Consider the following 26,503-nt stretch of genomic DNA (forward strand, 5'->3'; position numbering starts at 1 on the left):
GTTTCCCTTGCCTGAGGAGACATATCCATAACTGTGTTGCTAAAGCTGATATTCAGGAGGTTGCTACCACCTATGTTTTCTTCTAGGGGTTTTATGGTTTCAGGTCTCATATATTTAGGTCTTTAATATATTTTGAGTTTATTTTTGTGTATGGTGTAAGAAAGTGATCTAGTTTTATTCTTTTACAGATAGCTGCTTAGTTTTCCCATCACAACTTATAGAAAAGACTGCCTTTTCCCCATTGTATATTCTTGCATCCTTTGGGGGAGAATTTTTTTAAAAAAATTTAATGTTTATTTTTTATTTTTGAGAGAGAGACAGAGCATGAATAGAGGAGGGGCAGAGAGAGAGGGAGATACAGAATCTGAAGCAGGCTCCAGGCTCTGACCCATCATCACAGAGCCTGACGCGGGGCTTGAACCCACAAACCATGAGATAATGACCTGAAGTGAAGTCAGACGCTTAACCGACTGACCCACCCAGGTGCCCCGAAGGTTTTTTTAATGCTTATTTGAAAGAGAGAGAGAGCGTGCACGCACAAGGAGGGGGCGGGCAGAGAAAGAGAGACACAGAATCCGAAGCAGGCTCCAGGCTCTGAGCGGTCAGCACAGAGCCCGACGTGGGGCTCAAACTCATGAACTGTGAGATCATGACCTGAGCCAAAGGTGGATGTTTAACTGACCGAGCCACCCAGGCTCCCTGGGGAAGGATTTTTAAGTGTTAGAGTGAGCTAGTGAGGGAGACCTAAGGATATTATGCAGGAGCTGGGTCTATGTGATTAGGTCTTCAGTGTTTGCTAATTGACACTTAACTGAAGTTAGACCCCTGTCCTCTCACAGAGACTGGGAGATAGGGTTGTTATCTTCCTTGACGATTGCAATTCCTGATCCTTGAGAAAGACTTTCCTGAGTTGTAAACCTGGCAAGAGCCTGAGAGATTTTATCTCCAGGGGGCAGGGAAAGAATTCACAATTGCAAGTTTTCAAAAGTAAATGTTCTAAGAAAAGGGAAGTCAGGGTACCATAGTCAGGAAGAAACCAGGTAAAGTTTAGTCAGGCTTAGGGGAACATTAGGACCATCTTGGTGAGTGGAAAGTGGTGGCAAGGTGGCTGAGACCCTGGCAGAGTTTGGAAGAAAGAGATATCTTCAGGACCTGATCAGCAGGGGCTTAGAACATGATCTCCCCTGTGCCAAGAAGAGTGTCAATAAGTAAGTAGCTTAGTGCATTTTAAATTGCATTTACATTAATTTATAAAGAAGAAACCCATTTGTATCTCTTTCCAAAAAAAAAAAAAAAAAAACAAAACAGTTCAGTCCCTAATGGACTTTGAAAATACAGGCCCTTTTACTGACAGCAATCTTTTAGTGGAGTAATGTATTCTGTTGTGAAAATTAATTTTTGAGCTTGAAACGAGATGCTAAGTGATTTTCAGCACAAGGGATGGTTATGTTAGATATAGAGGGACTAACAGAAAACAAAATGTTCTTTCAGTGTTTCATGTTTGGGACTACCTGAAAACCAGTTCTCTGGTCACCGTTACTGGTGGTTACTCTTCAGAGTGTGTGTGTTTACAACTCTTACTTCACAAGAATGTATTGTAATGTATATATGTATGTAATGTAAGCATAATGTTCTCAAGTTTCATCAATATTGTAGCCCATGGCAGAATTTCCTTCTTTTTGAAGGCTGAATACTATTTCATTGTATGTACCTACCACATTTTCTCTGTCCATTCATCTGTCAACGGACTGGTAGTTTGCTTCCACATTTCGGCTGTTGTGACTAATGCTGCAGTGGACATCAGAGTGCAGACAGCTCTAGGAGATTCTGTGTTCAGTTCTTTTGGAGAAATACTTCAAGTGGGATTTCCGAAGAGGAAAACAACACAGGAGGCTGATGAATAGGTTTTGAAATCATTTTAATTTTTGCTTCCTATAAGTAGTTTCTGATCAAAATGCTTTTGCTCAGTAGAAAAGGACTCATAAAGAATTTAATACCATGGGAAGGTAGGTGGAAGCGTCTTGGCGTGAGAAAAACAGATGTTTTAAATACCGGGCGATTTCCTTTCCCTCCTCCCCAGCGTCGTCCCGTGGGAGGCAGCCTAGCGGCGTGGGAAGAGGAAAGAAAGCTCCGAGGCCCGGATTTCTACAGGCTCAGGGCTAGTCCTCAAGGGGTGCCCGGCTTCTAAATTTGTTTATGAAATGTGTGCATGGAGCAGTCTGTAGCTATCGCCAGATGCTCAGAGAAGTCCATGGCTCAGAAGGAGCTGAGAACCCCTGCTTTAGAGACCGGCTGTCTTGCTCTGTCTGGTACACACTGTGTGGCCTTGGATAAGTGGCTTGACCTTGGGGACTCAGTTTCCTCATCTCAGCATGTCTTTGAGTGGATGAGGATGAACATCTCACAGGTGTGGTATAAAGGCTAAGTAAGATGAGAACAGAAAGTATTCTGGCATTTAGAGGCTTAATAATGGTTTCTTTTCTTTTTTTTTTTTTTTCCTTCCTTCCCAAGCTTGTCAGAACAGAGCCTCTCTCTGGAGGATTAGGGAACAGTGGGTTCTGCTCTGAGCTCATCCTAAGAAATGTTTAGGCTAAGTAATTTCAAAGTTACAGGAAGAAGAATCCCCAATAATTTAAAATTTAATACCCTTTGCTGCTGCGATCACTTACCAGAAGCAGCAACAAGAGCCCTGGAGAAGTGCATCCAGCTGGGATTCATTCTGGGAAGCATTTCCTAAATTTAGGCCAGCGCAGGGAAGACACCCAACGCAAGGTCACACGGGGCCCCACCTGGGAAGACCCTCAAAGCGGGGCATGCCTCACACTTGCTAATGAGGGACAGTGGGGGCTGCAGGAGTCCAGTGAGCTTCCTGGGGGAGGCAGAAACCAACTACTGGTTAGTTGAGACTCCAGGCAAATCTTTTCTGTTTATTTTATGATCAGGAGCTCAGTTTTGTTGTTGCGTCTCAGAGGGGAGCTAATTAAAGATGTTAAGTGAAACAGCAGTATGGACCTTCGTAACAGTTGAATGGGGTGCGGGAGCCGTTTCCACTTGGGAAGAAAGGACTCTTAAATCCATATTAGGACCCTCTCACTTCCCTTTTTAGCAAAATCACTGTTTTAGGTAAAATTGCAAGTGTGAAATTATACAGAGATAATCTGGCAGTTTGTTTGACTTTTTTCTTTCCCTCTCATTTATTTTGCATTTCAGATAACCAACTAGTGCGTGAGGATAAAAAGAGGATTCCATGTCCTTTGCCTCCTATCTACCGTGGAGGATGTGTGAAATGAAGTGCTAACATGAGGGCACTGGAGAAACTTCCAGGGAAACGTAAGTGCAAACTCAGCTAGTGGAAAGGCACAGTGAGCATTTTGTGTTACAGATTCTTCCTTGCTCAAAATTTAACTATTTATACATGCTCTATAAATACTGTATTATAAATTATAAATACACTATATATTTCCTATATGTAGTGTACATTATAAATATATTTATATTTATATTATATATATAATTTATATAAATTATAAACGTGTATTTTCCATGGATTATATGTATCATATATTACATGTAGTTTTAACTTAAAAACATTTTTTTAAATGTTATTTTTGAGAGACAGAGCATGAGTGGGGAAGGGAGCAGAGAGAGAGAGTAGAGAGACACAAAATCTGAAGCAGACTCCAGGCTCTGAGCTGTCAGCACAGTGCCCAATGCGGGGCTCATACAAACTGAGATCATGACTTGAGCCAAAGTTGGACACTTAACCGATTGAGCCACCCACGTGCCCCAGTTTTAACTTTTATCATATATTCAATATTATATAGATTTGTTACATATATAATCAAATTAAAAACTGCTACCTTCTCCCATCAAGCCATGTATCTGGTTTGAAGCCTTTGGAAGTCACCCCCACAAAGATCTGGAAGGAAGCTAATTTGCACATGGTCACAGAATCACTCAGGGCAATTCTCTAAACATGCTCACAATTTGACATGTATTTTTTCTATCTTGACGGCCAGCAGGTATTTCTTAAGGAAAAAAATGCTTTCACGTGACAAACTTCCTTGCATAGGTGTGAGTCACATTGTGTTATCTTAAATTGCCCTGGTGAGTTAAATAATGTGTTGTCACTGAGCAGAATTTTCACTTTCCTCGGGGGCTGGATATTGGCCAGGTGCTCATTGAATAGGGATATTTGGGATATTTCCCCCTCATTAGAATGAATGATAGAATGAATCTATCTTAGATTCTCATCTTGAAAGGTGAGGTCTCTCAACTAATGAGTTTTTTTCCTGAGATAGTAGACATAGCTAAAATTTTAGGAACCCCTTAGAACTGAAATATTGTTTAGCTTTTCCTCAACAAAGAGTCTGCAATTATAAATAAATCATTTGTTAATCTTGTAACGGTAGTATTTAATTCTATGTGGAAACATCCTGTGGCAACTCATTTGTGTTTGATGTTCTCTCAGGACATTCCATAGATTCTGATCATGCGCTGTGTTTATGAACCTTCTTTACAAAATACAGCCTCAAGCTGAGCAATTAAGATTTTAATTTTATGCAACTTGATTGCTCTCCTTCACTTAAAAGAAGTGAATAAATGCATACATTGAAGAGAAACGTTATTAACCTTTTCTTTGTTTATGAGGCTTGCATATCTTGCATCAGAATACTCACGTAATGTGACAGATTAGCTTATTGTTATGCACTGGGTATTTCCTCTATAATTTTATTGATAGTATTTTGCATACAGCCGGTGCTCAGTATTTCTTATAAATTTATTACAATACATACCAATATTGCCTTGTTGATCTTGTGCCAGCACCACCTGATTTTTCATTAAAATTTTCTTTTATAACAGCTTTACTAAAAATTGATTCACACACTATAAAATTCACCTATTTAACGTGTACAAGTCAATGGTTTTTAGTATATTCACCATCGCGCAACCGTCAACAGTATCTAATTTTCGACTATTTTTGTCAAATCCTGTACTCATTAGCAGTCACTCCTCATATCCCTCCAAACTCTTTAAACCAAAGGCAACCACTCACCTACTCTGTCTCTTTATTTGCCTCTTCTAGATATTTCTTATAAATGAGGTCATACAATAGGTGGTTGGCTTCTTTCACTTAGCATAGTGTTTTCAAGATTTATCCATGTTGTAGCCTGTATCATTACTTCATTTCTTTTTATTGCCAAATTCGACTCCATTTTATGCATACATCACATTCTGTTGATCATTGGTTTGATGGACATTTAATTTGCTTTCACTTTTTGACTATTATGGATAATGCTGCTCTGAACATTCGTATGCAGGTTTTTGTGTGGACACATTTTTCATTTCTCTTGGGTACATATCTAGCAGTGGAATTGTTAGGTCATATGGTAATTCTATGTATAACTTTTTGAGGAAATGCCAGATGGTTTCTAAAGTGACTGCACCATTTGCAATACCAGTGACAGTGTTTGAGAGTTCCAATTTCTCCACATGCTCCCTAACACTTGTTACTATCTTCTTTCTTTTTGATCATAGCCATCTTAATGGATATGGAATGATATCTCACTGTGTTTTTTGATTTGTGTTTCCCGGATGGCTAATATATGTTGAACATCGTTTTGTGTGCTTATTGGTCACTTGTTCATCTCCTTTGAAGAAATGTTTATTCAAATCCTTTGTCCAATTATTAGTAGGTTGCCTGTCTCTTTTTATTATGGAATGACAAGATCTCTTTATTAGAATCTATATACAAGTCTAGCCATATATACGATTTGCGTATAGTTTCTCCCACTCAGTGGGTTGTTCTGCTTTCTGGATGGTGTCCTTGGAAGCTCAAAAGTTCTGAATTTTGACTAAGTCCAATTTCTTAATGTTTTGTTTCCTGCGCTTTTGGTATTTCATTTTAACACACCATAGAGATTATGCTATGGGAGATCATCTTAGAAGGAATACTTCTTGGATGTGTAATAATTAACTCCCACTTTCATGGGAGTTCAAACAGAGCTGCCTTTAGCACTGAGCCTAAGTAAAAATGGGATGTAGATGATGCTTGTTTTCAGCACCCCCTTTCTGCCCCTCACTGGTACACTTTCTGCCCCCGCCATTTAGTAGATGTCTCTGGCATCCTACATCACATCCCTTCACTCACTGCTGATTTTCAGCCATGGCTGCCAGGGACAGTTCCATGTGAGGTCAGGTGCCCCTAGAGTACAAAACACTCACTTAGGGTGAGGCCAGCATGTCTTTATACTTTTGGCTCTAGGGTCTTCTCCTATGAGTGCAGAAGCCCACAGTACAATCAGAAAACCAGATTTGTTGTCCTAGAGGAGTCCTTATCCAATGGGGGAAGGGAGACTGTGGACAATTCTTTAATCTCCATTCCTGTAGGCAGACACAATTCTGGGAGGTGAGAAGACCCCAGCAGAACAGAACCCTCTGCCTGTATTTTCTGCCTCATCGTTTTGCTCCCTTTTTTTTCTGCACCCTGGGAGAGTCTCTTGAATAGGGTCCCTGCCACCATGTCCTTCCTGCTTTTGAGAGAACCCAAACTAAAGCATTCATGATGGACCTCCCTTATGCTGCCTCTGGTATCTTGTGCTCTCCCCCATCTCTTGAGCTATCTGCAAAATCTTATGGGAACCTAACCTACACCTTTCCTAAGTTTCTGTGTCTCAATAAGTCTTTTGTATTTTGTGTCTAATTTCTTCTGAGCCCAGTCAGGTGGTTGTATAGCTAACCTGATGGAGCAATTTTAGTCAAGGAGTTGTGTGCCACTAATAGTTTTGCCTCTGTGTCTTCTGGGAACACCTGCATTTTAAAGAGTAACTTTGGTGGATTTCCTCTAAGCAGGAACTCCTAAGAATAGATGGAGGGAGTTGTTCTAGTAACAGCAACATTTCTCTCCTTCCCAGATCACATCCTGAAGGTGACTGTCTTCTGTCACATTTGAGACGATCTTGTGTCCACTATTTCCCCAATTAATATTGTATTATATCTTTGCTGCAGACAGTGGCTAAATTATACATGTTATATCTAAGCGTAGACTTAAGATACTGCTTTGTAATGAGTTAAGTTGGCTTGAAAGAAACATAAATGTGGGGATGTTTTGAGGGCCAGAAGAGAGATGCTATTGCAAGGTTCCAGGAAGAGATTGGAATAGGTACCCTAAAGAAAAAAAAATAAAGGTAGAAACAAGAAACAATAAGGGATAAAGTGCACAAAGGATTGGGCAAAATAGTCACTTGGAACATATTTTTGGATGGGTAAAGTCCACAATAAAGGTTTGTTGAATGAATAAATGCTTGAATAAACAATTTTTCCTTTTATACCAGAGAAGAGTATACATGTATCATGTTTACCATGGTCCTTGTACCATGATGGGATGGTTTTAAAAATAAGTCTACAAATTCTTTGTTATTCCTCCCTTCAAGAGGTGGAGACTAATTCCCCTCCCCTTGAGTGTGTGCTGTATTTGGTGACTTCTAGGGAATAGACTGAAGTGGAAGTGATAGTGTATAACTATGGGGAACTGGTCATGCAAAGGCACTGTGGCTTCTGTCTTGGTTATTCCCTTTCAAATTGTTCATCTGGGGGGAAGTCCATGGCTGTGCTGCTCTATGGAAAGGCTCACCCGGTGAGGAACTAAAGCCTCCAGACAATAGCCACGTGAGCGAGCTTGGATGTGGATCTTCAGCTTCAGTTAAGCTTTCAGATCACTGAAGCCTGAATCTCTCTCCGCCAGAAGATTCACTGAAACCTCATGATAGCCACTGAGCTAGAGGAATCTAACCAGACTATTTCTGGATTCCTGACCCTTTGACACCTTGGGGGATAATAAATACGTGTTGTTTTAAACTGTTGAGCTATAAGTTTTAGGATAATTTGTACACAACAATAGATAAATAATATACATGGAAAGGTATCAATGAATGGTAGTGGTGGTCATGGTTGTGATCATAAAGATGATGAAGAAGATGAAGAAGAAGATAATGATGAAGATGATGATAGTGGAAGAGGAGGAGGAGGGTAGTTAGTATTAACCCCAAAATCTCCTGTTTGGGAGGAGAGAAAAACATCTTACAAACCCCTCTTATATTTTTTGCTGCTTCTCTGGCCAGCTATTCATTGTCTGAACTGTGAGATAAAGACTGCTGTGATGTTGCTTCGGGAGTGAGGCTCTTGCTGGAAGTGGAGACGTTCTAGTTGCGTTTGGCTGTGTTGGATTCTCTCACAGCATCTTGACCCAGTGACACTCTATGAGCAGATACACACGAGTGATATTCTACTTCATACCAAGCTCTACCTAGGTGTCAACAGACATAATTTTTCGCTTTCTTTGGGAAAGTGCAACACTGAGCAGTGACTCAGTCTCAAAAAAATTACACATTTAGGACAAAATTCATGTACAAGCTAGAAATATGTGCTTATGCACAAATGACTGCTCTGACTTCTGTCTTCTTCTTGCTTTAAAATAGAGATGAGAACAATTTGGGTTCTGCTCACCACTAATCTTGGATAGATGAGCCATGGAGGATTGTGTAATGGTAATGGCAATGGTAATTACAATGATAATGATAATGATAGTAATGGCCAGTATGTATAGAGCAGACATCTTAGGTAACCATGTACATCATCTCTTATGCTCATCACAACTCTGATTACTGAGAAGATTGTATTTCAAAGATGTTAATGAACACATGGCTACTAGTAGTGTTGAGGCTGAGCTTCAAATGGTTCTGATGTTCTCCGAAGAATGAGTTCTCTTTTCTCTACCACATTGCCTCTCTTCCTTACTATACAATGGCTGCCAAAGGCTCAAGAGGGTAAACTTTTGTATCCAATTTATGGAACTGTTTGAATTTAATGGGTACAAATAGAAGTTTGAGTTTTCTCAATACCTTTTTCAGTTATGCTCTGTTCAGTCTCTTTTTCCCCATCCATAAATGAAATACTTGGCAGTACTGTAGCCTTTTTAAAAAATGTTTTATTTATTTTGAGAGAGGGAGCGTAAGCAGGGGAGGGACGGAGAGAGAAGGGGACAGAGGATCGAAAGCAGGCTTTGTGCTGACAGCAGTGAGCCTGATGTGGGGCTCAAATTCACGAACTGTGTGATCATGATCTGAGCTCAAGTTGGATGCTTAACTGACTAAGCCATCTAGGTGTCCCAGTACTGTAGCTTTTTGATCACTCGCAGTTATTAAGTCAATGCAGTCTGTGGTAGAAAGTTCTTAAAATGGCTCTTGTGTTAGAGAGGGCCATGTGGCAAGGAGTTGAGATGTTCTCTGGCCAACAGCCAGGGAGAAGCTAAGGCCTTCAGTCTAAGAGCTTATGAGGAACTGAATGAATGAATAAGCTTGGAGTCAGATCTTCCCTCAGTTGAGACTTGAGATGGTTGTAGCCCCAGCCACTATCTTGATTGTAGCCTTAAGCTGTATACAGATTCATATCCTACAGAAACTGTGAGATCATAAACATCTGTTGTTTTAAGCCACTAAATTTGTTTTGCATCAGTATTAATATAGTTTGACCCAGTTTAAAATTTTAATGCAATCCAATGTAATGCTCATTTCCTCTCGTTTCTTCCCTCTTCTCAATGTGGTTCAGGAGACTCGCTGGACTTGCTCTTTCATTTCTCCCCCACCTCTGCCATTTTGGGGTCCTGTCTTCCCTGGTGCTTTGGGGCTGGCTGTAGGGACATGGAAAGACACAAGTATCTCTTATTTGACTGGTACCTTTGTTTTCTCTGCTGTTACTGTTTCTCTGGCTTTGACTAAATGTTGGATAAGTGTTCACATACTGGCTCCCTCTGGGACATATGTGAGGGAGAGTTCTCTGTAGAACCCTTCAAAGCTTCCTAGTTTCTTGGTCCTTCCTGATTCTCCCTACACAGCTTCCACCCCAGATATTCAGGTTCAGGTTATTATTGTTGGCGGAATCTCCTTACTGTCAGTGAGATCTTGAATGGGCACCTGCAAGGTGGCACAGGTCCAGCTACCTTCATGTGTTCAATTTCCACTGTCCCTCTGCCACTGGATTTCTCTGCCTTGTTGTTCCCTCCAAATAGGATTGCCAGATTTAGTAAATAAGGACAGAGGAAATCCAGTTAATTGAATTTCAGATAAACAGTGAATAAGTTTTTAGTTTAAGTCTCATGCATTCATATCTTATCTGGCGACCCTGTTCCCATACTCTTGTGTTTTTCTCAAATAGCACACAGAGAAGAGATCAGAAGCACCATTGCCCAACAAGGGAATGAAATGCTAATATCTCTTTGCTGGTTAAGTAGAATGATTCTCTTGTCTCCTTGCTTGAATTGAGATGGGAGCACAGAGAAAGGAGGGACAAGCTCATCACGAATACTAAATTCTCTTGACTTGTGTGTCCAGTGGTTTCTTTGATTCCTGTGTATGCATTTGTAGACTAACAGGGGTGGGCAGTGAATTTTTGGGGGAGGAGGTGTTCTATGGGAGTGTCTGGCCTCAATTATGTATTGTGATGCTTTCTTGGACTCAGTATGGGGTGGCAAGCCTTGAATCTGGGAAAACAGGAAAAATATCCATATCCTGTGCAAGTTACAGCACAGCTGCATTAGAGCAATTCTAGATTTTCTCTTCTAAAGATGTGATTTAATTTGTTTTGTTACCCTTAGCCATCATTTATATTTCAATAGCATGTGGGCTTGAAATTTGTCAGAGTTTCCACCTGGTGAAAATGAATAAAACTACCTTATTTAGCCTCCCTCCCTTTTCTGTCTTTAAATATGTTGAAACACTGTTACCTTGATGCCTTTTTGAGAACTTGAGTCTTCATTAAGGCATCTTTTCTTGAGTTGGTGAGACATCGGTAAGCTCTGACTTACCTAAAGTTCTCTATTAGGTGGTCCCACATTTTTCCTTCCTAAATTCCCTAAATTTACCACTTGTGCTCTTTGCCAATAGTGTTGCCAAGCACTTACCCAGACCCCCCACAGGGACCCAGGTACTCATTCCCCAGGCTGCTGACAGCTCACAGCTCACAGCTCACAGCTCAGACCCTTCCAAGGAATCACCTTGGACTACAGAAACTGCCTCACTGCAAGATTACACCAGTGTGATACAAAGGCTGTCATTTTTTGGCATGTTTGGGACAATTTCATCTCTGTTTCATAATGCTTCCATTGTGTTTTTGTCCTTTTTTGCAATACTGCTTAAATTTGGTACTTTTTTCTTTTTCTTTTTTTCCATTTTATGCTGAAATTACCCTCAAAACCATTTGGAAAAGACAACAGGATTAAATTCCATTTTTATTTAAAATGTTTTTTCCTAGATACGTCTCAAAACTAGCTTGAAAATACATGTTTATTACAAGATGCTTGAATTCCATAATTTCTGTTAAAAACATTATTTTTTACTGTATTTTTACTCCGAAGTTGCTTGGAAACTTCATTTCATTTTTATCCCAGCAGGCATTCTGTACTTTTCTGTTAAGTATTTCTTTTATTAGATTTTTCCTAAAAATTAGCTTGGAAACATGACTTTTCATCACAACAGGCTTAAATCTCCTCATTTTCAGCAGAATTTAGGCTCATTTTGATTAAAATAATTTTTCTGAGCTATGTTTCAGGAAAAAAAAATCTTGCATAAAAGACCTTTTCAACAGAAAAGTGTTCAATTGAAGAATTTGATGATAATCATATTTGCAAGGTAGTCAAATATGAATCCTTTCTTACTAGGACCTAAAGATATATTTTCTTTTCCCTATGACTGCTTTTGACAAGGATTTAGAAATAGATTCAGGGCTTCTGGATGGCTCAGTTGTTTGAGAATCCACCTCTTGATTTCAGCTCAGGTCATGATCCCAGGGTTGTGGGATTAAGCCCTGTGTCTGGCTCCATGGTGAGCATGGAGCCTGCTTAGGATTCTCTCTCTCTCTTCTCTCTCCCTCTTCCTCTTCCTCTTCCTCTCCCTCTCTCTCTCTCCTTCTCTCCCTCCCCCCCTCCCCCCCTCTCTCTCTCTCCCCCCCACCTCCCTGTACCCTCCTAAAAAAAAAAAAAAAGAAATAAACTTAGTTCAGCGCATTTTTTGGGTATTAATATCTAACATTACTCATGGCATCAAAGTGGTCAAAAGGTTTGCCTGTCCTTCCATGAAATTCTTCCAATCCAGGTGTATTGTCCCCAATTTTGCCTTGTCCCCCCCCCCCCCCCCACACCTTTAAAAACATTCTGTGTCCTTCATGGATGATCTGGTGATGCCATCCTCTGGTTTAAAATTTTCATGGTCTTTCTATCATCAAGAAAGTGATTTATAAACTATGTTCTGTGGAGCTCTTGGGTTCTGTGGAGGGGGTCAAAGGCTGCTGTTGAGGCTGGGCAAGCATATGAGGAGTCTGAGTCACAGGGGTTCCAAGCCTCCAACCTCTACATTAGCCAGAACAATTTTGATGGGTTCTTCAATACAGAGTGCCAGTGTTTCCTATATATTTTCCTTGATACAAAAGATTCTAGGTTTTGTTTTTTTTTTTTAAATTCCTTTTCAGTGGTAGGAGTTGCAAATATTTTTTTCCCAGTTTGTATCACTGTAGATACTAGAGGACAATTATGGCCATAAACCCTTTATTTTTCCATTTTAACAATAGCAACAACTGAAATTATCGCATGCCAAATTAGGAGGAAGTTCAGCATTATCTTTTTAGGGTACACCCTTTTATTTTATGAACGCTGAGAACTAACATGATCTGAAAGTTAAGGTTAGCCAGGGGAACAGAAGATGGGTCAGATACTGCCATTACTCCTTTTGGCCACATGATGTCACTGTGGACAACTGGTCATTTTGACAGAGTCTTCAGGTTGGCTTGTGGCTCACATCTGTGCAAGGCACTGGGAATCCTGGAAGAAATGTCTGTGTGGTGGGTAATCCACTGAATCTGTATTGTGCCCTGAGTTCCCAGGGACATAGCCCTTGATGCTTCTTTTTGTCCCATATAAAGTCGTTTTCTAAGGCACCAGAAGCCCCCCAAGAACACTCTTAATGAACTGACTCTGGGATCTGTTCTTTGTGAAATAGTCCCCTATGTCTTGCAACCAATTTATATTATTAGGGGTTGGACAGCTTTTCACCCTTCTGGCTCTTTACCTACAAAGGATCTTACTATATTAACTATTGGAGGATAGGACTATATAACTTCCCCTGTTAATGGCTCCCCTGATGGCTTCCAGAGACTCCAAACCTTCATTATAAACCTTTTATTCCATGGTATTTTCTGTCTTGTGAGGACTCAATATGACTTTCTGGAAACCCCTGATATAGAAGATGATGACTCCTTACTCTCCTCCACCGTTTCAAGTTTTAGTCTTTAGCAGAACATTCTCCAGATGATCATGGTCACTTACTTTGAGAAGTTAATATATGGTAAAAGAGAAAAAGACATAAGGGGTTAAGATTGTGAAGGATCTTATACGTTGTAATATGTAAATTCTATTCAAAAGCAATGGAAAGTCAGAAAAGATCTTTAAGCATCAGAGAGACAGGATCGACTTTGTTTTTAGAAAACTAATTTCAGAGGTTGTGTGGAAGATGAACTTTGTAGGGAGACAGCAGTGGTAGAGAGCCCTAGACAATGAACTGTTGTCATAGTTTAGGCAAGAAATGTTGAAGGCTTGGAAGAGTGCAGTATTAGTGAGGCTGAAGAGGCGTGTTGAATTCTGATGATTTTCTGAAGTGGAATTGATAGAAATTGGTGAGATTGTGAAAGTCAAAAAGAGGAGAAGGCAAGGCTGGCCCTAAGAGTCTGGATGTTGAAACCATATTGCATGTATTGAGTTTCAGAGGAAGACATGGTTTGTAAGGAGAGAAGGTAAGTTCTGTTTGGAGGCACTGGATTGGAAGGATATTTCACTGGGTATAGAATTCTAGGGTTGGCAGTTTTTCTTATCATACATTATTGTGTCATTCTAGTTTTCACTGTAACTGTTGAGAAATCAGCCAAAATTCTTATTGCTGTTGATATGAATGTAATAGGTATAGTAGTTTCTGACTGCTTTTCAGACTTTTCTCTTCATCTTTGTTTTTTTAGCCACTTAACTGATGTGCCTGGGTATAGTTTTCTTTGTGTTTTTATTGCTTGGCTTGATAATTATCCTGTTCTGCTGAGCTTTTTGAACTTGTGATGTTATGTCTTTTTACCAGTTTTGGAAAATTATTGGCCATTATTTCTACAAATATTCTTCTGTTTCATTCTCTCTCTCTCATCTGTATGTATGCCATTCCAGCTAATGTATGTCAGAAAACTTTGTATTGTTCAACATGCCTTTCACATTGTGCTATTTATTTATTTATTTACATTTATTTTAGTGTGTGGGGGGAGGCAGAGAGAGAGGGAGACACAGAATCTGAATCAGGCTCCAGGCTCTGAGCTGTCAGCCCAGAGCCTGACACAGGGCTTGAACCCATGAACCGTGAGATCATGATCTGAACCAAAGTTGGATGCTTACCTGACTGAGCCTCCCAGATGCCCCTGTTTTTTTTTTTTTTTTTTTTTAATTCTTTTTTCTTTATTCTCCAGATTGGATCATTTAATGGACTAATCTTCAAGTTTATGAATCCTTCTGATGTTCAGTCTGCTGTTAACTAAGCCTTTTAAATTCATTCTTAATTTAAGACACTGCATTTTTCAGTCTTAGGCTATCCATTAGTTAGTTTTAAGAGATTTCACTTCTCTGTAGAAATTGTCCATCTTTCCTCTCATTTATTTAATCTATTTCTAATTGTTAATTTGAAGTCCTTATCATCTAATTTCAATAACTTTTTTTATCTGTGGGTCTCCTTCCATTGTTTTTTGATTTTTCTTATTATCAGTTATCTGTTACTATTCTTTGTATGTCTCATAATTTTTATGGTATGCTGAACACTGTTTAATAAACTTTTCATTTTAAAATAGTTTCAAATTTACAGAAAAATTGTGAAACAGTACAGAGAGTTCCCATATATCCCAAACCCAGTTTCTTCTCTTATAAATACCTTAGGTTGATATGGCACATTTGTTACAGTTAATGAACCAACATCAATGCATTATTGTTAATTAAATCCACACTTTATTCAAATATACTTAGTTTTTACCTAATGACCTGTATTTATTTTAGGATCCCACCCAGGATACCACATAGTTACTCATTATGTTTAGATGGGATGACTCTTTAGTTTCCCCTTTGCTGTGACAGTTTATCAGACTTCCCTTGTTTTTGATGACCTTCAAAATTTTCAGTATTGGTTAGATATTTTGTACAGCGTTTCTCAATTGTCTGATGTTTTCTCCATGATTAGGCCAGTTTATGGATTTTGTGGAAGAAAACCACAGAGATGAAGTGCCACTCTCTTTATATCATCAGGTATACATACTAGCAACATAACTTATCATTACTGATGTTAGTGTTTGTCAAGTTTCTCCATTGTAAACTTACTTTTATTCCCTCTTTCCCCTCTTTGGAGGGAAATCCCTATGCACAGCACATACTTAAGGAGTGGGGAGTTAAACTCCACATCCTTGAGGGCACAGTATCTACACAAATTATATGGACTTCCTCTGCATGGATGATTTGTTTATTCTCCCCTATTTACTTATTTATGTATGTATTTATTTAATCATTTTCTTAGATCAATATGGCCTCATAGATATTTATTTTATACTTTGGATTATAATCTAATACTACATTATTTATTTTGGCACTCAAATTTTTCCAGCTTTGGCTATTGGGATTTCTTTCAGTTAACTTCTTTGGCAACCCTATCCCCACCAATATGTGTGTGTGTGTGTGTGTGTGTGTGTTTTGTTGTTGTTTTTTTGTTTTTTAGTAATTCCATACTTTTTGGTATTATAAAATACTCCAAACTCATTTTATATATTTCTTGCCAGCCCTAGAATCGGCCATTTCTCAAAAAAGAAATCCTTATTTTTATTGAAGAGTAGTGTTAGAAACCAAGATCTGGGTTCCAGGTGTCCTTGAATCTGTTGGTGATCTTTTGTTGCTTCTGGGCTCTTGTATATATACACGTGTCTATAAATAATCCTGTATGTAACTATCCATATTTATATCAAGCCAAGCATGAGTTCATAATGATGTCTTTGAGTCCATTGCCAAATGGATTATTATAGCCTTTACCCCTTGCTTATATGTAGCCTTTCACTCTGGCAGTGAGAAACCTGACTCCCACTATCTGCCCTCCATTTACTTGTTTAATTTCAATATGCATGTATGGTGGTTTCAAATTGTTAATGTCTCCTCCCATGGGAAACGACTTTATCAATTAGAGTACAGTCTTATGTATAGTTTCTTTCATCTCTGTCTTACAGATTCCACTTATTTCCAAAGTCACTTAGGTCAGCACCTTTTCCCTCCATTCCCTTCAATGATGTTGTTTCAGACATTTGTAATAGTTAGATACTTTTTTCTTTACATTTTGCATTCTATCCTGAGATCTCCCTGCTAAATAATTTTTAAAATATTTGTATGTATAAGGTTTACTCCTTGTGCTTCTGGCACAAGTTAATGAGTTTTGAAAAATGCATAGTTTCATGTATCCACCATCACAGTGTCATATAGAATAGTTCACCGACTTAAAATCCCCTGTGCTTGAACTATTTAATCATGCCCCAAACCTTTGGTAACCACTCTCCTGCTTACTATGTTTATAGTTTTGCTTTTTCTGGAATGTCTTACAAATAGGATTATATAGTAGGTAGCTTTTTCAGACTGGCTTCTTTCACAATACATTTAAGACTAATCCGTGTCACTGAATGACTTGATAGCTCATTCTTTTTTTATTGCTGAATAGTATTTCAATGTTCAAAATGTATTAGAGTTTGTTAACCCATTAACCTATTGAAGGATATCCTGGTTACTTCTAGTTTTTGGCAATTATGAATCAATGACTTTTCTAACACCCATCAAAGAATCAAAGTTGGAGGGGAACGTCTTGCCCCCAAATCAGGAGAAATAGGTGCATACAAAGAGTCACCCATGGAGTAGTAGTCACTAGAGTGATAAAACAGTAGAAATATTTGAATGGTGGTTTTGATGTATTGCTGGAGGCTGCATTTGGACATGAGACATGACAGTGAAAAGCTTCTTGGGGGTCCTCAAATCTCTGTGTGGCTAACCCCCAGAAATCTCACTGGTTCTTAAGATAAAATCCTGCAAACATCCCCTCACTGCTCTTTCACAGGAATAAGAAGAGTACCAATCGTGAAATATACCCAAACCGTCCATAACAAAGACTTTCTCTCCAGGAGAAAAGATTTTTTGAGCTTCCTGTCAGCTGGGTAAAGAGCTTTACTCCCATTCCAGACAGCTCTAGCCTTCCTGTCTCAATATGGGGAGAGGGATAGGAAACATAGTCAACAGGTATAAGAGATTCAAGGGAGTAGATTGGAACATTGCAGCCAGGCAAAGGAATAGGAGAAAGGAAGGAAATGAAGAGCTATAGCACTAGGGGAAAAAAAAGTTGTGAAGTTCACAGACAAGAGATACAAGGCTACTAAAAGACTGAGATTTAACATAAGATTATAGAACATTTACCCTCCTTTGCCCCTTATGACCACACAAACAGGGATCCTGTATAACAACTAAATTACAGGTGAAAAGATGCAAGATGTGGATTGTCTCAGAGGAGCAATACTTCAGAACCCTCTCCAAAGTCAACAGGTGAGACAAACAAGGACAGTAGAGGAATTTGATCCCTCTGACAGATACAACTACAGCAGTCATGAAACATAGCCTAAATTCTGGCCAGATTAACATAAATTCCCACACTAAAAGGTGATTTACCTCAGTTTTTAGTACACAATACAACATGTCTGGCTTTCACACACAAAAAAGTTCAAGTTATGTCAAAAAGCAAGAAAAGAATCACAGTTTGAAAAGACAAAGCAATGATCAGAACCAGAATAAGATATGACACAGATGTTGAAATTACCAGCCAGGGAATTGAGAATAATTATTAAGCATATGTTAAGGGTTCTAATGGAAAAAGTAGACGAGATGGAAGAACAGAGGGTTAATGAAAGCAGAGAGATGGAAACCCCAAGAAGCAAAGGAAATGCCAGAAATTAGAGATGGTAATAGAAGGAATATATGCTTTCAATGGGCTCATCAGTAGGCTTGACACAGCCAAGGAAAGGGTTATTAAGCTTGAATTATGTGAATACAAACTTCCCAAACTGATATTAAAACAGAAAAAGAAGAATGAAACAAAATTTAAAAATCCAAGAATTGTGAGAAACTTCAAAAGTGTAACATACATGGAATTGGAATACCAGAAGGAAAAGAAAGACCAGGCAAAAGAAATATTTGAAGTAATAATGTATGAAAATTTTCCAAAATCAGGACAGACCTCAAACCACAAATCCTGAAAGCTCAAAAACACAAAGCAAGATAAAAACCAAAAATCTATACCTAGGCATATAATAATTTAACTATAGAAAGCCCAAAGCAAAGAGAATATCATGAAAGAAGTAAGAGGAAAAAATATCTTATCTATAGAGGAACCTGGATAAGAATTAGAGTGGACTTAATCATCAGAAATCATGTAAGCAAGAAGAGTGAGAACAAAGTATTTAAAGTGTTAAAAGGAAAAAAACCCAACCTAAAATTCTATATTGAGGAGAAATGAAGACTTTCTTCAACAAACAGAAACTGAAGGATTTCATTGTTAGCAGATCTGTCCTGCAAGAAATCTTAAAAGAAGCTGATCAGGCAGAAAAAAAAATATGATATTTACAAAATATATCTGATGGAAGGCTTGTATCCAAAATATACAAAGAACTCTTGAAATTCAACAATAAGAAACACACTCCAATTTTAAAAATAGGTGAGGTGAGCAATGTGAACAGACACCTCACCAAATAAAATAGCAAAATAAGCATATGAAAAATGCTAAACATTGTATGTTATGAGGAAATGCAAAGTAAAACAATAATGAGCTACCACTACAAACCTATTAGAGAGGCTAAAATCCAAAAAACTGAAAATGCCAGTTGCTAAGTAGGATACAAACAACAGAAATTCTCATTCATTGTTGGTAGGGATGCAAAATGGTAGAACATTTTGGAAGCCAGTTTGGCAATTTCTTACAAAGCCAAATATAATATTTTTTAAAATAATTTTTTAATGTTTATTTTTGATAGACAGAGTGTGAGTCAGGGAGGGGCAGAGACAGAGTGAGACACAGAATCTGAAGCAGGCTCCAGGCTCTGAGCTATCAGCACAGAGCCCGATGCAGGACTTGAACTCATGAACCATGAGTTCATGACTTAGGCTGAAGTCAGATGCTTAACGGACTGATCCACCCAGGCACCCTGAGTCTTAACATAACAATCCAGTGGTTGTACTCCTAGCTATTGACCCAACTGACTTAAAAACTTGTCTACACAAAATCCTGTGCACAAGTATTTATCAAATTTATCCAGCTTTTTCTTATTGTAAGGATGGGAGTGACAACTTCTAAGCTGTTTACGTGTTGGAGATGAAACATGAATTCTGGATATTATCTTTCAAAGAACCACAGTGACTGGAGGAAATACTACTGGGAAAATCATATATTTTCCTTTTAAGTATTCACAAAGCCTTAAGTCCACAGGACTGCCTATGTGGAATGATTTTGGAAATTTTTTTTGCCTTCCCTTAAAAAAATCCTACAATAACAAATATGTCTTGTCTGCTGACTATTGCTTTAATCTTCACTATAAAGATATCATTAAAAATTTTTATATCTTTCTTCAGTGAAAATAATAATAATTTAACCTGTTGTCTAAGATCATATAAATGACTTTCTGATTGTTTTTTTTTTTTTTTTTTTTTTTTTAGTTTTTATTTAATTTGCAGTTAATCTACAGTGTAATATTAGTTTCAGGTGTACAATATTGTGATTCAACAATTCCATACAACAGCTGGTGCTCACCAGGACAGGACGGATGTACTTCTTAATCCCCATCATCTGTTTAACCCATCTTCCACCCCCGACCTCTATGGTAACCATCAGTTCTCCATAGTGAAGGGTCTGTTTCTTGCTTTGTCTCTCTTTTTTTCCCCTATGAGCTTCTGATTCTTTTTAAATTGTTTTGATAGGAAAAAGATTCAAGGCTATAGTCTGTGAAATATAAGACAGGATAGCATGGACATACAAGAAATGATGGCAGAGAAGATATCAGGTCCTATCTGTAGGATAGGACCTGGGAGGTCGGAATAGCATTAATTTTACCTGCTAAGTAGTTTGCCTGGATCAGTTGCTCTGAACTTCCTATTTAACTTGTGGGTGAAAGTGGAACAATGTAGCTTTTTGCCCCAACACTTGTGAGACTGCAAATTTTGGTTTCTCTCACCTTTCTTCTCTGGGTCGCCACGTGATGACTGAGCTACATGCATTACTTTCTACTCCCTGGGAGCCATGCCTTATAGACTTTCCTGATGTGCCTCTTTTTTTTCAGTATTTGAGAATCTTTTCTGGAAGTCAAGGTCAAGTTGTACTGGAGAACTCTAAATGGCATGATGGGATTTTTGGGTAAAGACGGACTACAGAACAATTTCTTAAAACATCCTTTATATATCACAAGCGATCCTCTATAGAGAGGAGCATGGTGAGCTTGAAGGTCTGTCCAAGAAGGAGCAAAATCAGGCTGTGAGAAAGCTAACCTCTTTTTTCTGGTGCAGAACGTGGAGGGCTGTCAAAATGCCTCTGGCGTGTGCTGTCCCTTGTAAGCCCTCAGTGAGTGAATCAAGTGCTGTGGGTTCCTTCCCTCTGACTTGTCCTCATGAAGCCTAATTTCCCTCTGGGTATCTGTAGCAAATGTTCTTAATGCCTTCACTGACTTCTAGAATACATTCAGTGTTTCCCTACTCTGAAAGGTTCTGGCACTCGAAGGTTTTGCAGCCCAGTCTAACCCATGCTGACTTGCACACTGCCTTATATCTTTAGTCACACAGGGTCTGTGAGGAAAGTAGGGAGTTGTATCTTCGGGGCCACCACTCCCTTCTCACCCTCTTCCTGATCCTGGGGACTCCAGGGAGCCCCTGCCTTCAGCAAGGGCCCCAATGGGGAATGTGCCAGTAAGGTAGGGTTGCTGCCTGAGGGAAGATCCTGGCCTACTGGAGAGTTAGGCTCTTGTCCTCTCTTTTCTTCTCTTAAGAATGGTAGAAACTATAGTTGGAGAAATAGCTAGGTTTATATCCACTCCATACTATTAACATGTTTTTTATATATGGTTTACACTGGAGATAAAGCTATCAGCTTAGTCTTACAAGAAGGACTTTAGGCCTAGGGTACTTTCTGGAACTATAAAAAGGTTGCTCAATGCACTAGATGTTAAGCAGAGAAGTGGAGCCTTTTATAAATGAGAGGGGCTACACACGTGCGGAGGAATTCTCTGGTCCAAACTGCAGATCCTTGGGAAAATTTAAGCCATTCTTTAATTAGGAAGCACTATATTAGTGATTTTCAGTGTGAGCTCACCACTTGGGCCACAATCATCAGGGAGAAGTTATTTAAAAAGCAGATTTCTGGCTGATTTTTTGCCTAGGGAGTCAGAATCTCTGAGGTGGGGCCTGGGACATCTATATTTTAAACTAATTTTCTTGGCGATCCTTATAAGGATTATTAAATAATGAGTGCCCAAGGGACTTCCTTCAGTTTTTGTTGTTGTTGTTGCTGTTGTTTTGTTGTTGTTCGTTTTTGTTTTTGGCTTTCTTTAAATTGAAGTATGATTGGGGCCTCTGGGTGGCTTGGTTGGGTGTCAGACTCATGATTTCATCTCAGGTCATGATCTCAAGGTTCTTGGGTTTGAACCCTGCGTGAGGCTCTGTGCTGATGGTGCAGAGCCTGCTTGGGATTCTGTCTCCCTCTCTCCTTCTCTGCCCCTCCTTTACTTGCTCTTTCACTATCTCTCTCAAAAATGAATAAACTTAAATAAATTAAAGTATGATTAACATACAGTGATGGGGTGCTGGGTAGCTCAGTCCGTTCAGCATCTGACTCTTGATTTCAGCTCAGGGCATGATCTAATGGTTCGTGGATTCAAGAACTGCGTTGGGCTCTGTGCTGACAATGCAGAGCCTGCTTGGGATTCTCTGTCCCCCTCCCTGGCTTGTTCTCTCTGTCCCTCTCTCTCAAAATACATATAAAAAACATTTAAACAAAAACAAAAACCCCAAAACCATATAGTATTGTGTTTCAGGTATACAAAATAATGATTTGACAATTCTATGCGTTACCCAGTGCTCACCAGAATAAGTGTAGTAACTGTCCATCACCATACAGTGTTATTACAGTATTATTGTCTATATTCCCAATGCTGTACTTTTCATGTTTGTGACTTATTCGATAAGTGGATATACCTCTTAATCTGTTTTATTCATCTCCCCCACCCACCTTCCCTCTGGCAGCCCCTGGTTTGTTCTCTGTATTCAAGAGTCTGGTTTTGTTTTGTTTGTTTTGTTTTTTGGATTCCAAATATAAGTGAGATTATATGGTATTTGTCTCTCTCTGACTTACACTCTAAACTGAAAACATTCCACAGTTGGGTGCCAGGGTGGCTCAGTCTGTTAAATGTCTGACTCTTGATTTTGGCTCAGGTCATGGTCTCATGGTTCATGGGATCAAGTTCCGCACTGGGCTCTGTGCTGACAGCATGGAGCTTGCTTGGGATTCTCTCTCTTCCTCTCTCTCTGCCCCTCCCCCTCTTCTGCTCTCTCTCTTTCTTTCAAAATAAATAAATTAACATTTAAAACAAGCAAAAAACAACACTCCACAGTTGTCACATTTGTAAGTCTAATGTTATTTTTGGCTTAAATAGAATGGTAGACAAAATTCTAAGATGAATTCCAGTGACCCATGCCCTTGTAAAATCTCTCTTTGACTGTGGGTGGGGCTTTTAACTTGCTTCTAGCCAGTATATTTTGGCAAAAATGATGGGATACCACTTCCTTGATTATGTTACATGAGATGGCAAAGGCGAAGGGATTTTACAGATGTAAGTAAGCCCCTGCAGTAGCTGAGTTTAAGTTAACCAAATGGGAGATTAATTTGGTGGGCCTGACCTAATCAGTTGAATGCTTTATAAGTGGGTCTAGGGGTCAGAGATAGAAGAGGCAGCAGAAGCATTCTCCTGTTGGCCTTAAAGACACAAGCTAATGTGTTGGGGTGAGAGTCAAATGGCAGGGAATGGTGGGTAGCCCCTAGGAGGTGAGGGCCTTGGTCCTATAATCACAAGGGCCTGATTTCTGTGACCAACCAGTGAGACTGGAAGAGGAGTTTGCAACTCAGATGGAATTGCAGCCCTGGCTGACACCTTGACTGCAGGCTCGTGACCTGGGCAGAGGACCCAGCTAAGTCGTGGTCAGACTCCTGACTCACGGGAGCTGTGGCACAATAGATATGTGTCATTTGCTGCTGCTGCCTGTGTTATGCAGTACAGAAGACTAATACAAATATTAGAGAATAAAATACCTTATTTCTTAAGCACTGCCAATTCGATTTCTCAATTGCCTTGAGTTGGCAGCAACAGTCTTCAAATCAGGGTCCAGGAGCCTGACAGAGATTAGCAGACTTTTCCAAAAGGTACATGGGAACAAAAAGGGCATCAATTCTTTGTATTCCCAGTGTCCATAGTCTGTTATATATCTATACATACTTTTTTCTCAAATTTATTGGCTTAGAAAAGTGCCTGCAAATTCAGGAAGCAGTATAGTTTCTTCTTTTTTACCTTTCTTTTCACATTTGCCTTTCTCCCACTTCCCAAAGGAAGTCATACTTCCTCACATCTGAAATCATAGCACATTGAATAGTTCAGGGGTGTGAAAATCTCCAATCAAATGACACATATCAGTATTGATGATGCTTCCATTAATCAAAACCCCATGTACCTGCTATGGGATTTTGTGTCTTTTCTTTTACTTAATTCTGTTGAGTACAAATTGTGGCATTACAAACAGGGTATTTAGGCGTCTGTGACAATGTACTGAACTCACATATATTGCAAATGTGTAGCAGGAAAGATGAAATGCTTTCCTGTCCCCTACTTGATATCTGTGAAAGCAATACTTCCTAGGGAGAGGCTCATGAGAGAAAACATGTAAAGACAACATACTCCATACTGTCTTCACTCCAGGATTCAAGACCAGCTCCTACCTGGCACCTGACTGTGTTCATGTTAGAGGGCAGAGAGGTGCATAGAAAAGAGAATGATGTAAATGTTCCAGTTATCAAAACTTGTTTATGTATTTTTAAAATAGATGATGGTAGGTCTTATAATAATATGATATTTTACCCATTTGGGGCAATTTAAAAGAGTGATATGATGGTTTTATTTAAACAATCAAAAATCAAAAATTTACAATTTACAAAAATCGAAATGACAACATTTGCACATGTTGGACATCAGACGGGAAATTTTAGTTGTCAACAAACAATTTAGAGGTGATCCATAGTTTCTCAAAATTATTTTGGAGATATACAGTTAAAGTGTGAAGATAATTGATTATATCATTCAATTACAGGCTAAGGAATGCTGGATTAATAATTCCCAAGTTTCAGTGGCTTAGAACAACCAAGAAGGTTTATTTCTCATTCATGTCACTGGTGACCCTACTCCATGCTCTTTTCTGTCCAGGATCCAGGTCAAGGAGCTGCCAGTACTTGGGACATGGCTGTGCTCATGGCAAAGGGAGAAGAGAGATGGTGATAAGATGGGGTCATTCTTAAGGCTCTAACTTGGAAATGGCACCATGATTTTCATCACATTTTATGAATAAAAGCAAACCACATAGCCAGACCTGATACCAGTGGAACAGGAAACAAAATTCTCCCATTAGAGGGATCAACGAATATTTGGGAACAAAATCTACAGAATTGTAGATACTAACAACAGGACAGAATGTGGATGGGCCCAGTGGAAAAGGAAGTGGGCAAAAAAAGAAACATAAAGATGTGCCTTGGTTTGAAAATAGAGGCACCAGGACACCGGTTACGATGCTACTAAGTGAATAAGGGCTTCACTTATTTGGACTGACCAATTTTTTTTTTTTTACTTCTTTCAAATGATTTCAGATACAGTCATTTAAATCCTTCATGGAGCAGAATTTTTAGGCGGCTGACATGTATGTGGATCAAATCCAATCAATAGTGGATTTTTTATCAAACACTTGTGAAATTTGATGTTTTCAGTTGGCAGATTTGTTTCATTTTTATCTTTCCAATAAGTACAACTTCACCATTTGCCATTTGCAAAATGATTTGTTTGTCTATTTGGAAACAGCATGCAAGAACATTGTCAGGGAAATTGATGAGACAACAAATTCTGTTTTGAAATTGTGAAAGTTTCTCAGCATAGGAAACTTCACAGAAACCTTCTGGAACCCTCGATGAGAACTTTAGGATCAGTCAGTCACCCAAGTTTTAATGCCAATCTGTAACATAAATGCTTCCAATATTCAAAGCTGTTCTGTTACTTGATATATTTTAATGTGGAATCTCACCTCCTACAACTGTATTGGGAGATTTTGCCACATGAAAATTTCATATAAAGTTCCCAAAATTATTATGTGTTTAACATATTTAAACATTTTTTTCTTTAATTTAAGTCTAGAGTAGTAGAAAGATTGATAGATTATGGTTTAAAGAAAACTTAGGAAAAAAATATGATCATAAAGCACTACCTCTATTCTCTCATACTCCCAATAAACTCAATCTCTAGCCAATATAGCACAATGTCCTGCTTTATAGATTGAATATAAATGAACTATTCCCTTGGGAATCCTGCGTGCGAAGTACTTAGCATTGTGCCAGCTATACAGTAGGCACTCAATAAACATTCCCTAACAAAAACAAGAAAAGCAATCCCAATGCTTAATGAAGTAAGGAGGATGGTTAGGCAATTGAGGGCCACAGGGAAGAACTTAAGCTTAATTTTGAAAAGTTGATTTTTGTTTTAGTGTGCAGAACACCAGAAGTGGTCATTTAGGAAAGTTTCTTCAGCCAGTGACTCCAATCAGAAAGGTTGATGTGGGCAGCAGGATTCTGAGGGTCATTTGTGTTGGATGTTCTTCTCTGAAAGTCTTTCAGAACTTTTCCTGGTGGCCTGGGTGCAGTCTTGAAGTATTACATTTTATCCTGGAAATTTTGCATATGGAACTAGAATCAGGAACATTTTAATTGTTCTGTTTTATAAAGGTAGTTAAATAATTGTGTCTATGAGCCATCCTCTACTTCTTAAAATTCTCCCCTTGAGTTTTTGAGAAATGTCATAGACTCTGGGTCTGGAGTTCTCTCTTGTCCAGTAAGAGAGTGGATAGAGGGTAGAAATGCAAGAGAGGCTAATGTCTGGGAGGAGACAAGAGCCCCGAGTAAGGGTCCTTCCTCAATTTTTATTAGGATCAGAAGGCTTAGAAGCGTGATGGACATGCACAAAGAGACAATGAAACTGTGAACATTAACTCATGGGTGTGAGGGAAAGGGGGCTTTGAAGATATGCGGAGTTA

The 26,503-nt window shown here is 39.0% G+C and overlaps 1 long non-coding RNA gene across 2 annotated transcripts in view; it reads left to right on the forward strand.

The window, feature by feature from the left end:
• LOC125933782 (uncharacterized) overlaps positions 1-26,503 on the forward strand; it is an 84,541-nt gene that overhangs the window by 22,522 nt on the left and 35,516 nt on the right. For both annotated transcript variants that reach the window (XR_007461101.1, XR_007461100.1), the window contains exon 2: positions 3,211-3,330. This is a non-coding gene — a long non-coding RNA (uncharacterized LOC125933782). The remainder of the gene's footprint in view (positions 1-3,210; positions 3,331-26,503) is intronic.

This window comes from Panthera uncia, assembly GCF_023721935.1.
Source record: "Panthera uncia isolate 11264 chromosome A1 unlocalized genomic scaffold, Puncia_PCG_1.0 HiC_scaffold_16, whole genome shotgun sequence".
Lineage (NCBI taxonomy): Eukaryota > Metazoa > Chordata > Mammalia > Carnivora > Felidae > Panthera > Panthera uncia.